The sequence below is a fragment of the Hemitrygon akajei genome, unplaced genomic scaffold (genome assembly GCF_048418815.1).
Source record: "Hemitrygon akajei unplaced genomic scaffold, sHemAka1.3 Scf000034, whole genome shotgun sequence".
In the NCBI taxonomy this organism is placed as follows: domain Eukaryota; kingdom Metazoa; phylum Chordata; class Chondrichthyes; order Myliobatiformes; family Dasyatidae; genus Hemitrygon; species Hemitrygon akajei.
The window spans coordinates 1,222,835-1,239,669 of record NW_027331920.1 but is presented as its reverse complement, the minus strand read 5'-3'; positions in this window follow the sequence as shown (position 1 = coordinate 1,239,669).

The window sequence follows — 16,835 nt, the reverse complement described above, 5'->3', positions numbered from 1 at the left end:
AATTCCATCTGCTATTTTGCAGCTCATTTTTCCAGCTGTTATAGAACCAGATGGAAACCATGATAGGCTTCGTCACTGACCGCTACTCCCCCAATCTTCATTTGTGACATTCACAAATTTTTTGATCTAGATTTTCATGTGATAATCCAGATCATTGATATATATGACAAAAGAAATGAACCAGCACCGATCCCTGCGGCACTCCACTCGTCTCAGACCTCCAGTGAGAGAGGCAACCATCTACTAACAGACTGTGGCTTCTCCCGCAAAGCAGATTTGGAGTATCGGTGGATTTGGGATTACGACGAATCTTAACCCTTTCATACTATTCGGGTCAAATTTGACCCGTTTTGACACTTGACAGCAGTAAAAAAAAACAAATTCGATTTTAGCCGAAATGTGATGATTTTTCCTAAAGTAACCCAAAATGCGCAAATATGAAAATATTTAATAATTATATACGTTTCTACAGGTGGTACAAAATTTTTGTACATTGAAGCTGTTGCAGGTCAAATTTGACCGTGTCTATTGAAAAGGATTTTACATCTTGGAAACTTTAATTAAGGATCATTGACTCATTCATTAACGTCGGATAGGTTATTTATACATTCTAAATAGATCTGTGGCTCAGAATTTGGAATGGACACTTGTTATGACGGGATTCTTGGGCCGCGTCAAAATTGACCCGGACCATACTGTGAAGGTATAGAATATGAACAGGTTGCCTGTGTTAATGTTGTTTCAGTTAGAAAGACTTTAATAATGAAAGCACTTTGAAGTTTGAACTTTGTTCTTGCAATTTTTGAAGGTGGGGCAGCTATTTGTGAACTGTTTGAAATTATTCTTGTTCTGCAATTATCTAATGTGCATGTGGAGAATGGAAACGGGTTTGGGGTGTGCACGGATTTGGGAATGCACAGATTTGGGGGTACACATTGATAAGTGCGTGCAAACAGGTTTTGGGTGATTTCGCGTTTAGGGTTATGACAAAACCCAAGGTTATTTCATTGTCGACACTTAATAAAAATAATAATAAAAATGTACTTTGAACGTTGTTTTTGATATTAGTTTAAGGTAGAGACAGCTACTTACTGAACAGTTTGAAATAATTCTTGCTCTTGAATGACAGTGGTTTAGCAGTTCCCACAGATTTGGGGAAGTGCGCAGATTTAGGAATGAGTCTGCCAGTATGGGGTATTAGGGAGTGTAGGACGATTTGAGGTGTGATGAATCTCAACGTTGTTTCATGCAGTTTGAATTCTGAACTTTGTTCTTGCTATTTTTACAAGGTGGAGGCAGCTATTTTGAAAACTGTTTGAAATGATTCCTGCTCTGGGATAATGTAATGTGCGTGTGGGGGTGTTAGCGGCTTTGGGCTGTAGATAGATTTCAGTGTGCACACAGATTTAGTGGTGCCGGCAAACGGGCTGCACACGATTTTCGGGGTGTCGTTGGATTTGGCGATGCACACTGATTTGTGGGGTCCATTAGAATTTGGGTTTCCCGTCGATTTTGGGAAGTGCGCAGATCTAGGGATGTGTTGGCCAATATGGGGGTGCACACTGATATGGGGATGTGCGCAAATTAGGGGTGTGTTGTCAAATAAGAGGTTGCACACGAATTTGATAGTACACACAGATTTGGGTGTGTTGGCAGTTTTGTGGTTGCACACGGATTTGGGGGTGGAGGTCGATTTGGGGTGTGATGACTCTCAAGGTACTTTCCTCATAAACAGTTGAAATTTGAAATAATCAGCAAGAGTTTCAGCTCAGTTCATCTGTGGCAAAGCATCAGCACCGATATTCAATGAAACGTGTTATATTGAATAAAAGTTAATTTCCTGTTTGTCCAAATTCCTTCGTGATTCAAGTAGACTGAAGTTATATTTGTCTTCAGTTTCAGTCAGTCTATCAAAAGCAACCGAAGTTCATTTCTGAGGAAGCAACACTTTCAAAAAAAATTGTTGTCCAGTGTAATAAATGTACTTTGAGCTTGTAGAACGCCTTAGGGTTTTCCCAAATCCTACTCGCTAGTGACATCTCATACCCCATTCTAGCTCTCCGAAAGCAATTTGTCACAGAGTCATTACGCAGTTCAGTAGGGACACAAGCCATTCGGCCCATCCTGCCCATGTCCAACCATGAAAACTGCGTACTCGCTTCACCTATCCAAAATACGCTTAAACGTGGAAATCGAATTCGTACGCACCACTTGCACTGGCAGCTCATTCCACACTCGCACAATCTTCCGTGAAGACGTTTCCTCTCATATTTCCTTAAGAATTTCACCTTTCACCCTTAATCCATATCCTCCACGTAGTCGTACCCGTTGGTTTCAGTGGAAAAAGCCCATGTGCATATGTCCTATCCATATCCATCAAAATATTCTATATCTGCATGAAATCCACCTCAATCTATTTTAAACAGAGAAAAGTACAGCACAGGAACAGGCAATTCGGCCCTCAGTGTTGTGCCGAAACCAAACAAATGCGAATGAAAAGCACCCAAGCACTAATCACCTCGAGCGACACCATGTCCATCTTCATTACATCCATGTGCCTATACAAATTTCTCTTGAAAACCTCTAAAGTACTTGCCTCTACCACCATACCAGGTAGCGCATCCCAGGCACTTGAATAAAAAACTTTACCCCTCACATCCCCCTTGAATCTATCCCCTCTCATCTTCAATACACGCCCTCTGAAACATAGAAACATAGAAAATAGGTGCAGGAGTAGGCCATTCGGCCCTTAGAGCCTGCATCGCCATTCAGTATGATCATGGCTGATCATCCAACTCAGAACCCTGTTCCTGCTTTCTCTCCATAACCCCTGATCCCTTTAGCCACAAGGGCCATATTTAACTCCCTCTTAAATATAGCCAATGAACTGGCCTCAACTGTTTCCTGCATCAGAGAATTCCACAGATTCACCACTCTCTGTGTGAAGAAGTTTTCCATCATCTCGGTCCTAAAAGGCTTCCCCTTTATCCTTAAACTGTGACCCCTCGTTCTGGACTCCCCCAACATGGGAAACAATCTTCCTGCACCTAGCCTGTCCAATGCCTTTAGAATTTTATACGTTTCAATAAGATCCCCCCTCAATCTTCTGAATTCCAGTGAGTATAAGCCTGGTCGATCCAGTCTTTCTTCATATGAAAGTCCTGCCATCCCAGGAATCAATGTGGTGAACCTTCTCTGTACTCCCTCTATAGCAAGAATGTCTTTCCTCAGATTAGGGGACCAAAACTGCACAAAATACTCCAGCTGTGGTCTCGCCAAGGCCTTGTACAACTGCAGTAGAACCACCCTGCTCCTGTACTCGAATCCTCTTGCTATGAATGCCAACATACCATTTGCCTTTTTCACCGCCTGCTGTACCTGCATGCCCACCTTCAATGACTGGTGTACAATGACACCCAGGTCTCGTTGCACCTCCCCTTTTCCTAATTGGCCACCATTCAGATAATAATCTGTTTTCCTGTTCTTGCAACCAAAGTGGATAACCTCACATTTATCCACATTAAATTGCATCTGCCATGAATTTGCCCACTCACCTAACCTATCCAAGTCACCCTGCATCCTCTTAGCATCCTCCTCACAGCTAACACTGCCGCCCAGCTTCGTCTGATCCGCAAACTTGAAGATGCTGCATTTAATTCCCTCGTCTAAATCATTAATATATATTGTAAACAACTGGTGTCCCAGGACTGAGCCTTGCGATACCCCACTAGTCACCGCCTGCCAATCTGAAAATGCCCCGTTTATTCCCACTCTTTGCTTCCTGTTGGCCAACCAATTCTCTATCCACATCAATACCATACCCCCAATACCGTGTGCTTTAAGTTTGCACACTTATCTCCTGTGTGGGACCTTGTCAAAAGCCTTTTGAAAATCCAAATATACCACATCCACTGGTTCTCCCCTATCCACTCTATTAGTTACATCCTCAAAAAATTCTATAAGATTCATCAGACATGATTTTCCTTTCACAAATCCATGCTGACTTTGTCAGATGATTTCACCTCTTTCCAAATGTGCTGTTATCTCATCTTTGATAACCGACTCTAGCATTTTCCCCACCACCGATGTCAGACTAACCGGTCTATAATTCCCCGGTTTTTCTCTCCCTCTTTTTTTTAAAAAGTGCGTTTACATTAGCCACCCTCCAATCCTCAGGAACTAATCCAGAATCTAAGGAGTTTTGAAAAATTATCACTGATGCATCGACTATTTCTTGGGCTACTTCCTTAAGCACTCTGGGATGCAGACTATCTGGCTCTGGGGATTTATCTGTCTTTAATACCTTCAATTTACCTAACACCACTTCCCTACTAACATGTATTTCCCTCAGTTCCTGCATCTCGCTAGACCCTCGGTCCCCTACTATTTCCGGAAGATTATTTATGTCCTCCTCAGTGAAGACAGAGCCAATGTAGTTATTCAATTAGTCTGCCATGTCCTTGTTCCCCATGATCAATTCACCTGTTTCTGACTGTAAGGGACCGACATGTATCTTAACCAATCTTTTACTTTTCACATATCTATAAAAGTTTTTACAGTCAGTTCTTATGTTCCTGACAGCCTTCTCTCATAATCTTTTTTTCCCTTTCTTAATTAAACGCTTTGTCCTCCTCTGTTGGACTCTGAATTCCTCCCAGTCCTCAGGTGTGCCGCTTTTTCTGTCTAATTTGTATGTTTCTTCCTTGGAATTAATACTCTCCCTAATTTCCCTTGTTAGCCACGGGTGCACTACCTTCCCTGCTTTATTCTTTTGCCAGACTGGGATGAACACTTGTTGTCGTTCATCCATGCGATCTTTAAATGCTTGCCATTGCATATCCACCGTCAAATCCTTAAGTATAATTTGCCAGTCTATCTCAGCTAATTCACGTCTCATACCTTCAAAGCAGCCCTTCTTTAAATTCAGGATTATACATTCCAACCTTGGGGAAAAAGATACTCAGTCCACTCTATTTATGCCTCTTATAATCGGTTAAACATCCAACAGATCACTCCTCATGCTCCGACACTCCAGAAGAAAAAAAACCGATTTTCTCCAGCCTCTCCTGATAGCACATGCCCTCTAAATCAGACAGTATCCTGCTGTGTATCCTCTGCAGCTTCTCAAATCCTCAGCATCCTTCCAATAGTGGACGATTAGAACTGTTAACAATACTGCAGATGTGGCCTCACCAGTGTTTTTTTTCAGCAGAACCTCCTGACTTTTGAAATCAGTGCCTCGACTAATGAAAGCAAGTATTCAATAAACCTTCTTAAGCACCTTATCAACTTATTTAGCAACTTTCATCGAGCTGTGACCTTGGATCCCAAGATCTCTCTGCTCAGCAATACTGTGAAAGATCGTGCCCTGAACAGCGAACTGTCTTTTTGCATTTGTCGTGCCGAGCTGCAACGCCTCACACTTAACACACACAAAATGGTGGAACACAGCACACCTCACACTTATGTGGGTTAAGCTGCATCTGCCATTTCGCAGCCCATATCTGCAACTGGTCTATATCGCGTTCTATTCTTTGACAGTCTTCTGCACTCTCCACAAGTCCACCAGTCCTCGTTTCATTGGCAAATTTACTGACTCACCCACCTACATTTTCATTCAGTTGATTTATATCGGTTACTAACAGCAGAGTTCCCGGCACAGATCCCTGCGGAACTTCACTAACTACAGACCTCCAGCTCGAATAAGTCCCTTCAAACACTACCCTCTGTGTTCGGTGTGCAAGCCAGTTCTGAATCCAAAAAGATAATACACCACAGACCCCATGCGTCTTAATCCTCTGGTTTGACCTCCCACGAGGGACTTTGTCAAACACCTTACTAAAATCCATGTGGACAACATTCACTGCCCTACCTTCATCAATCTCACTTGTTATCTTGTCAAACAATTCAACCAAGTTGTTAAGACATGCTACGCCTCACACAAAGCCATCATGACTCTATCCAGTTAGGCAACTGTTTCTAAATGCTTGCATTTCCTTTACCGAAGAATTTTGTGAGGAATTTCCCCACAACTGATGTATGAATCAACGGGCTAAGATTTCTAGGATTTTCCCTTGTTCCCTTTTTAAATATAGATACAACATTTGCCATGAACCAGTCCTCGCCTGTGGCTAGAGAGGACACAAAAATACCTTAGATTTTTGTATTCACTAAGGAGAAGGATATTGAATTGTGTAAGGTAAGGGAAACTAGTAGGGGAGTTATGGAAACTATGACGATTAAAGAGGAGGAAGTATTGGAGCTTTTAAGGAATATAAAAGTGAATAAATCTCCAGGCCCTGACAGGATATTCCCTAGGACCTTGAGGGAAGTTAGTGTGGAAATAGCAGGGGCTCTGACAGAAATATTCCAAATGTCATTAGAAACGGGGATGGTGCCAGAGGATTGGCGTATTGCTGATGTGGTTCCATCGTTTAAAAAGGGTTCTAAGAGTAAACCTAGCAATTATAGGCCTGTCAGTTTGACGTCAGTGGTGGGTAAATTAATGGAAAGTATTCTTAAACATAGTATATATAATTATCTGGATAAACAGAGTATGATTATGAACAGTCAACATGGATTTGTGCGTGGAAGGTCATGTTTGACAAATCATTGAATTTTTTGAAGAGGTTACTAGGAAAGTTGATGAGGGTAAAGCAGTGGATGTTGTCTATATGGAATTCAGTAAGGCCTTTGTCAAGCTTCCAAATGGACGGTTAGTTAGGAATGTACAATCATTAGGTATTAATGAAGTAGTAAAGTGGATTCAACAGTGGCTGGCTGGGAGATGCCAGAGAGTAGTGGTGGATAAACTGTTTGTCTGGTTGGAGGTCGGTGACTGGTGGTTTGCCTCAAGGATCTGTACTGTGTCCAATGTTGTTTGTCATATACATTAATAATCTGGATGATGGGGTAGTAAATTGGATTAGTAAGTATGCAGATGATACTAAGGTAGGCGGCGTTGTGGATAATGAAGTAGGTTTTCAAAGCTTGCAGAGAGATTTAGGCCAGTTAGAAGAGTGGGCTGAACGATGGCAGTTGGAGTTTAATGCTGTTAAGTGTGAGGTGCTACATTTTGGTAGGAATAATCCAAATAGGACATACATTGTAAATGGCAGGGCATTGAAGAATGCAGTAGAACAGAGTGATCTAGGAATACTGGTGCATAGTTCCTTGAAGTTGAAAACTCATGTGGATAGGGTGGTGTAGAAAGCTTTTCGTATGCTGGCCTTTATAACTCAGAGCATTGAGTTAAGGAGTTGGGATGTAATGTTAAAATTGTACAAGGCATTGGTAAGGCCGAATTTGGAGTATTGTGTACAGTTCCGGTCACTGAATTATAGGAAAGATGTCAACAAATAGAGAGAGTACAGGGAAGATTTACTAAAATGTTACCTGGACTTCAGCACCTAAGTTACCGGGAAAGGTTTAACAAGTTAGGTCTTTATTCTTTGGAGTGTAGAAGGTTGAGGGGGGACTTGATAGAGGTAATTAAAATTATGAGGGGGATAGATAGATTTGACGTGGATAGGCTTTTTCCATTGAGAGTAGGGGAGATTCAAACAAGTGGACATGAGTTGAGAGTTAGGGGGCAAAAGTTTAAGGGTAACACGAGGGGGTGTTTCTTTACTCAGAGAGTGGTAGCTGTGTGGAACGAGCTTCCAGTAGAAGTGGTAGAGGCAGGTTCGGTATTGTCACTTAAGTAAAATTGGATAGGTATATGGACAGGAAAGGAATGTAGGGTTATGTGCTGAGTGCGACTAGTTGAGAGTACGGCACGGACTGGAAGGGCTGAGATGGCCTGTTTCCGTGCTGTTATTGTCATATGGTTATACGGTTATAATGAAATGGCTGAGCAGAATCGGTGCGCCAAATCGCCTCATTCTGCTCCGATATCATGGGGTCTTATGATGCGACGGTAAGTGAAGGGGCGAGTAATTTTGGTCAGAAACAGATCCTTCGGCCCATCATCCTGCAGTGGTTGTCTTGTTGCAGTCAATTACAGACATAATACCACAAAATATACGCTTCAGCCCATCATCCTGAAAATCCTGTCCCTTTAGTCAGTTACAGACACAGTCACAGAAACAGACACTTCGGCGCATCATCCTGTCATGCTAATGATAATTCTTCGGTCTTGACCGGTTAGTCACACCTCCTCGTTCTGTCCATGGTCTGTTTTCCCCAGTGGTTCACGCCCTTTGCCTTCCTGTTCTGCAGCTCTTGGGAGTTCACCGTTTACCTTCCCCAATAGTTAAACAATGACTAGCTTGGCTAATCAAAACAATCCCATCAGTTAACCCGCTTTACCGGTCATAACTGATAAAGAAAAGGATTCTAGACACAGTCATTCCAAACAGATTCATTCATTTTTACTCACACCGTTACATCGGTTTATAAACAGCAGCACGGCCCCAAGAGATCAGAGGGACCGTCTGGGTTGTCCTGAAATAATACCTGGGTTATGGGGTCAGGGGCCCCACACCTTGCACAGGTAAGGCCATTGGTGGGAGGGCATCATTCTTTTGTATTCATCTGAATATGTGGACACTGATCTATGGGTTTAACTCAGAAATAAAACTGTAGCATTTCAGATTGCTGTTTAGAATGTTCCATTTCTGCATCGGGAAAAATTAGAATTGTCTGGACTACGTGGCCCGCAGATGAACGGTAGGTTTCCTGGTCCTTCTCAACCAGGCGGAGGCAGATGCAAACCCTCAGTCTGGATTTGACGGTTGGTGAATAGTTATGTGGAAAAGTTAAAAGACAATGTTCGTCGTAGAGAAAGCCTCTGTATATTTGCAAATTTTAGTGCAGACATGTTTGTGTTCATGTTGTCTATTTGTAAATATATTTCCTCTTCACAACTTTTGGGGAGGTGTTGCACCTTTTCCACCCGGCACTGAATAAAACCCCTCGCACTAACGCGCTGTTGCGGCTTGCCACCCGTTTTCTTTTCAACTTGAGACCCTCGTCAGGTTTGCTTCCCCACACCTGATAGGGAGGTGTGACACCCCCAAGTGCACATTAGATTAGTGCAGAACAAGGATCATTTCAAACAGTTCACAAAATAATTTTCTCCGCCTTACGGAAATAGCAAAAACAAAGTTCAAATTATTTCAAAGTGCATTTATCAGTAAAGTACCTTGAGATTCATCACACCCCAAATCGACCTCCACCTCCAAATTAGTGTGCACCACCAAATCTGCCAGCACTCCCAAATTCGTGCGCACCGTCATATCCGACAACACAGTCCTGTATTTGCATACATCGCCACTTAGGTGTGCACCCCCATTTTGGCCGACACATCTCTAGAACTGTGCGCATCGCAAAATCCATGTCCCCCCAATCTCAATGCACACCACACTTCAGTGTGCACCGCCAAATCCACCGACCCCCGCAACAAAATCTTTGCGCAGTCCCTGTTTATCGACTCCCATAAATCTGTGTGAACACCTAAATCTATCTGCACCCCGAAATCCGTGTGCAGCCCAAAACCCCTGAGACCTCACGTGGACATGAGATTATCCGAGAGCACGAACAATTTCAAACAGTGCACAAAATAGCTGCCTCCACCTGACAAAAACATCAAGAACAAAGATCAGAATTCAAACTGTATATATTGGCAAATAATCTGTGAATGAAATCTCTCAGCTCAAATCGACCTACACACCCTGACCCCTCATTTTCGTCGACATACCCCTAAAGTTGCGCACATCGCCTTATCTGTGAGCACCCAGAAACACCCCACATGTATGGTAGATTATCCCAGAGCAGGATTCATTTCCTGCTTTTCAGTAAATAGCTGCACTGTAAACTAATAGAAAGAGCAATGTTCAAAGTGCATTTATTGTTAATGTATCAGAAATGAAGCAACCTTGGGTTTTATCATAACCCAGATCCGCAGACACCCCGAATCTGTTTGCACCCACATATCTCTGCGCATCCCCAAATCTGTGTCCATTCCGAAATCTGTGCGCACCCCAAACCTGCTGACACCCTCAACATGCGCATCAGGTTATCAGAGAGCAAGAATCCTTTCAAACAGTTGACAGATAGCTGCCGCACCTTAAACAAAGTTCAAGCATCAAAGTGCATTTATTACTAAAGTGTCTATAAATGTAACAACCTTGTATTGTGTCACAACCGCAAATCCACCAACACTCCAAATTCTGCTGTGAGTGAGAAGCCAGAGGGTGGCAGTAGATGGTTGCCTATCTGACTGGAGTCCTGAGACCAGTGGAGTGCCGCAGGGATCTGTGTTGGGTCCGTTGTTATTTGCCATCTATATCAGCGATCTGCATGATCACGTGAGAGCCTGGATCAGCAAATTTGCGGATGACTCCATACGGCGGTGTAGTTGACACTGAAGAACCCTTTCGTGGACTTCAGCAGGATCTGAACCAGCTGGAAAGATGGGCTGCAAAATAGAGGATGGAATTTAATGCAGCAAGGAGAGAGGTGCTGCATTTCGATAGAACCAAGCAGGGTAGGTCTTACAAAGTGAACGGAAGGGCACTGAGGAGTGTGGAAGATCAAACGGATCTGGGAATAAAGGTCCACAACACCCCCACTCATTTTGTGTAATCAGAAATATTACTTACCTACCTTTCTAATTTTTTCACCCAGGTCATTTATAATAATCACAAAGAGGAGGGGTCCCAGAACTGATCCCAGCCGAACACGACTGGTCACCGTCCTCCATGCAGAATACGAACCATCTCCAACCATCTTTTGCCTTCTGTGGGCAAGCAAATTCTGGATGCACAAAGCAAGGTCTCCTTGGATCACACACCTCCTTACTTTAAGAAGGAGCCTGGCATGGTGATCCTTATCAAACGCCATACTGAAATCCATACACGCTACATCTACTGCTGAACATACATCATTGTGTTTTGTTACATCCTCAAAGAATTCAATCAGGATCGTAAGGCATGACCTGCCCTTGACAAAACCATACTGGCTATCCCCAATCAGATTATCTCCTCCACATGCTCATAAATCCTGCGTCTCAGGATCTTCTCCAACATCGTACCCACCACTAAAAAAAAAATACACCGGTCTATAATGTCCAGTGTTATCTCTGCTTACTTTCCTGAACAAGGAGACACAAGTTGTGACATAAGAACATAAGAAATACAAGCAGGAGTAGGCCGATTGGTCCGTCGAGCCTGCTCCACCATTCAGTAAGATCATTGCTGATTTGACTATCGACTCATCTCCACCTACCTGCCTTTTCCCCATAACCCTTAATCCCCCCTCTGTGCAAAATCTATCCAACTATCTCTTCAGTATTGGGAAAATAATTCAATACAATCAGTTCCTAGTCATCTCCGTCCTCAATGTACTCTTCCGAATCTTGAGTCTATTTCCTCTAGTCGTCTCAGCTACCATTGTAAATAACTTTCCTGCCTCTATCTTATCTCTCCATAATGTCATATTCTTCTATATGATCTTCTTTCATCCTGTAATTCTACCTCTTCACCAGAGGTCTTTAGGATCAGATCCAGGGAATAATTGTCAAGCACAGTGCTTTTTTTTTTAATTACCTCTGTCTAAGCAAGCTTGCGCGCTCAGTTGATCTACAGGGACCCCGCTCACAGTGCCTCGGAAAATCTTCAACCCAAGTGAGTCCCGATTACTGTCCTGTCTGCAGCTGCTGAAATACATTCGTTATTATGTGCATTCTTTGATAAGGGTAGACAGAGAAGCTTTCTCATGCAACAAACTCCTCTTTGTTCATACACTATTCTCACTGCACGACCTGTCAAGATGCCAATTAGCCAGTTAGTTTTTAGCTCTTTTAATTCTGCACGTAATTCCACATTTCCTTCTTTCCATTCCATGACACCAAAATTATCAATGTCCATAATTGTGTAATCCTTGGGATAAGCCGAAGGGTTTTCCGCATCATCCTTATTATTTGCACCTCTGTCTCTCTGATGTCTCCTTTCTTCCAGGGGGACTCTTTAGAAGGATATGCTTTTATCCATCCAGTAAAAACATCAAGAATTACAGGACAATACTTACAACAGTGCATGCGCGGTAAATCAATAAAATCGAGTTGTAGTTGGCAGAAAGGGTATCCTGGCAACGGGCTATAGCCCTTTGGCATGGGGTGCCTTTTCCTGGATTATGTTCGTAGTATATCAGACATCGTCTGGCAATATTCTCTGCTACTTCCTCCGTGTCCGGGCTCCACCATGATTCCAAACACTGTGTTACCATTCCCTCCTTGCCAAGGTGAGTATTTGTGTGTAAAAAATCTACTATTTAGCCCAGTATGTTTTCAGGTCCGCAGACCTGACGGGCAGGAATAAGCCAGAGGTCATCGGTCGATGACTGGAAACATGCAGCCGATTCCCAGTTGGCTTTCTCTTTTTCAGAGTCGTCCCTCTGTAAAACACGCTCTTCCTCAGTTCCAGGCACATCCTCCGATTCGGAACCAGGGTTTTCAGTTTTTCCCCGTCGATTCGTCATTTGGGGAACAATCAGTGCTCCCGTGAGAGCAGCTGAGTCCTCCCTGTTGATTCCACGGTTAATCTCCGTAGTGCCTTGAGTGTGTGCAGAACACTTAATAATGGCCAACTGTGAAGGAAGGCAGATGGTGGACAGAAGGTTGTCAATGTAAATTTATCAGTGATGGGCATACCAGAGGAGGTGACATAATCCCTAATCCGAAGTCATGAGCGACTCCAAAGGCATATGTAATGTCTGTAAAATATTTGCCGTTTCCCAGTGGCTCATGCTTTGGTGAGTTAAAGAGCTCAGCTTGCTGCGCCGAGTGAAGTGAAAGGAAGGAAGCGGACTCCACGGTTTCTATGTTGAAAATAACAGCAGATCATGCACAGCGCTGGCCTTCCTTGTCTGTAATGGAGCGTTCATCAATATAAGAGACTAAACCCGTGTTAGCGAGAGGGACGTCACTCACGTCAGGTGGGACTTCTGTCGATTGGTGGTTTATTGTTGCACAGTCATCGGGCGTTGAAACTTAAAGCTCAGGTGGGCATTCAAAAACGTGGCTGGGTTCGCAGTAGACCAGGGGTAAATTTGAGACCTGGGTTCTGTAGGAAAAGTACCTCAGGTTTAGTGCGGCGGGACAGTGTAAAGCACTGAGTTTAGCGGATGTTCAGCGAGGTGACTACGTCCTGAGAGGTGACTCTGTCCACCGGCTGGTGCAAGGTAAGGTACTTACTGCATACTGCATACTGCATACTGCAGAGAAAAATTGATTGGAGGGAGCCAAACCGGAAGCTACCGGATAGAGTTCATGGAGAAGTAGGTGGCAGATCGTTGTCGATCCCCGTGGCTCTGGGAAAGGACAGCGGTGACTCACCCGTCCTTGATTGTCACACAGAGTGCAAAACGGCGATCATATAGGGGCCGGCCAAGGAAGGGTGCAACATCAGCGCTTGCTTGAAGGAAACAAAGTCCTGTCGGGCCTGCTCTGAGATTTGAAAGGGAATCTCGCATTTGGGTGAGAAATAAGGGGCGAGGGGTTTGGTGAGTAGGGCAACATGGGGGAATCCAAGTGCGGCAGAAATTGACAAGGCCCTGGAATTAACGCATCTGAGCTAGCGCAGTGGGGGGTGAGGTATTAACAAAAGGGGTTATGCGTTCTGAGGGGAGAGACCTGTTAGAACCAGAGATGACCATACCCAGGATCTTCAGACGCGGACTTTGAGGGACGTGGACTTTGGAGGGAGAAACAATGTAGCCACAGTGATGTGGGAAATTCAGAAGGGCTGTAGGATCTTTCAGACATGCTTGCTCAACATATTAGACTATCGTCGAGCCCTCAGGGGCTTGAAAGTGGTCAACTGAGCCATCAATTCTCCACCGGGAGAAGTTTGTTGGAGACTGAATGAAACCCTGCGTTAGGCTGGTCCAGGTATATTGCTGGCCTTTATAGGGAATGACAAAGAGACATTGGCACGTGTCGGCTACTGAGATGGATAAAGAAGCGTTTTGCAAATCCACAAGGGAAAAGACTGAGGCGTCAGACTGGACACAACCCAGTATGGTGGCTGGGCTGCGCCCTACAGCATTCATACAAGTGCAAACACATTGGTAATGGCTCTGAGGTCTTGTACTAAGCGATATTCCGTCCGTCCGGGCTTCGCACGGACAATGGGAGTACCGGAGGTTGAGGTGCACGGGACTATGATCCCGTGTAGTAGGAAAGAACCGATCATGCTCAATACCAGACTCGGCCTTGGAATTTGAGTGGATATTGTGGGAAAACGGGTAACTTTACCCGTTCCCTAACGGTAATATGGACGTGGTCAATGTTAACCCTTCCCACCTCTGCTTTACTAGAGGCCCATAGTTCGGTTCCACTTCGCTCTTTGGAGCAGTGGGCAGATGGCGAGTAAGTACGCCACAGTCAAGGTATATGATTCGTGGTAGTACAAGATTCCTTCGGGAAACCTTGGAGGGTAAAACACTGAGTGTTAGCCTGATCCACGAGGATGCGGGCTAGAAATCCCAGATCCTTTGGTTTGTGATGAGGGGCAACAGTAAGGGTGATATATGGAAAAACGAGGTGGGACAGTTTCCACACGGGGGATCTATGCTAATACAAGAGCAGTTCCTGCGAGCCCCTTAATCTCTCCCATCACTGACACAGAGCTAGTCTGCTACAATAGAAAGTAGAAGGATTTGAAATCTGAATTATTAACGGAAGAATCGGTAAAGCAATATGAGAGTCTCGAGGGGCAGGAGATGGGATTACCGAGGGATCTATATCGAGCCACTACCATTGTGAGATGGGAAAATTAGGACAGTGTCGCATTGTAACTGGGCCAGAGACCGATACGCCGTCATTAATGTATTCGATCTGTAAACTCAGACCACACAGTATATCCTTGCCGCTATGTTCACCCCAGTGTTGCCAGAGGCAGCAAACTCATCCTCCTTTCGGGATAGTACGTCACAGGAAGTGGGAGGGGGCTTGGTAATTACGTAATCTTCCAATCCTTGGGGGGAGGCCGTCTTATCAGAAAGGGGTAGAAGGAGTTGGCTAACAACTGACTGTTGTACGGAGGAGCAAGTTGCTCCAGTGTTGACCATAAACTGTAAAGGATGTTCGCTGACAGTGAGGGTGAAGAGGGGTTCATCAGCTGGATTGGTGTTGAGGATGGGCATCTCGAGGGCAGTCTGTCACGCAAAAGGGTTCTGAGCTGGAAAGGGGCTCGGCGAGTCCAGGCCGAGCTGTGTCTCTCTGGCCCCGCTGGCGATCAGAGCAATCCCGCTGCCAGTGTTCCCTTCGGCCACAATTGCAGCGTTCATGCCGAGAGACGGGGCGAGGACGGGGAGGTGGTGCGAACGGGGCATTAGGCAGATCTGAGAAAGGATCCCATGCGGGTCTCTGATTTAATCCGGGCGGAATGCGTGAGGCGGGTCTCCTTTGCTGCACATGCTCCGTCTTAACTCTGGTCAGGGGGATTTTCAGAACGATCCCAAAAGGCCTTCACAGCTCGATTAAGTTGCACTTGAGTGGGTCCTGACCGGTTGATATTGTTCACTCTGACCCTGTCAGCCACCTTGCTGGGCAGGGCTTGGAGGAGCAGAGCACCAACGGTAGTGACTGGTTCCCCGCTGCGTAAAGTGGATCTCCCGGTCGTGGAGAATTAACAACACTAAAGCGTTCCAGGAAATGATCAGGGGTCCCAGGTTTACTGGGATTACCTTAGGTACATCCATGGAGGGGGACAGAACGTGGGACAAGGCGTTCAGTATATTTTCAGACACCTGCGGTTCGGTTTTCCCGGTCACGATTAACTGGTCGCAGTTGCCATGTCCGAGCCGAGTGGTGAATCGCGTCTGATCAGTAGGAGTAAGGGCGGCCGGAGCCAGAGGGAACAAATCTCGGGAGTCAGGACGGTTCTTACATACCTTGGGGTTCAGCCGTTTATGTCAGGGGCGGCATTCAGTAACCGCAGAGTTCGGAAGGGGTCCAGGGCTTATGGATTTGGATAGTGAGTGCTTGTCCCGCCACTCCGGCTTGTGGGTTAGGAACAGCCCCCATGGGTAATTGATGCTGAGTCTGTGTCGGTCCCGGTAAAACCAATGGCCCTTGTTCAGGCAGCCAGTCCGGGAGAGGTCCAGTCTGACTGCGTGTGCGTGCGGAAACGGGAACTGGGCATCGCAACCGTTCTGGAGGAGCTTCCTCGGTCGGTGGCGATGCAACGACTGTCGAGGTAACGACTGGCGCACCAGGTGGAGAGCCATATGGGGGTGGGGATCCTGACCGTGGTAAAACGGGCCCCGAGGCAGCTGTGGGTAGTACGGCGGGATGCTGAGATCGCCTTATAGATTCCCAGTCATTATCAGTAACGTTGGGGGCATCGTCGGTATGTCTGGATAGCGGCGGGGTTACTCCAGAATTATTGTTATTTTCCGTTTCCTTTTTACCTTTATTCGTTCTTTCATGGTCAGTATGTTTTGTCTTCAATACAATTTCTTTCCCCGTCTCCTCTGTTTTTGTCCCCTATCCCATTCTTCACAAATCGCTCTCAGCTCCTGCCAGCTACGAGGATTGCTTCTTTTCTCACGGATGTCTATCCATCTTCGCTTTCCGCTATCCGTCCGACAATTTAATTTATGTCTTTATTTCTGCCTCTTTCCTCCATCGGCCAATCAGGCGACCACACTCTTTCCCTGTCTTCCCTTTCCATATTCGCTGCTCCGCCTGCCATATTAAATTCAAATCGAATGCATTTCCTGCAGGCCAATTGTCTTTTCCTAAATGTTTAAACAATTGGAACGATGTTTGTCTAAGTCGTATTCCAGGGGTCTGGAACCACCCGTCATGACTTACTATTCGGAGAACT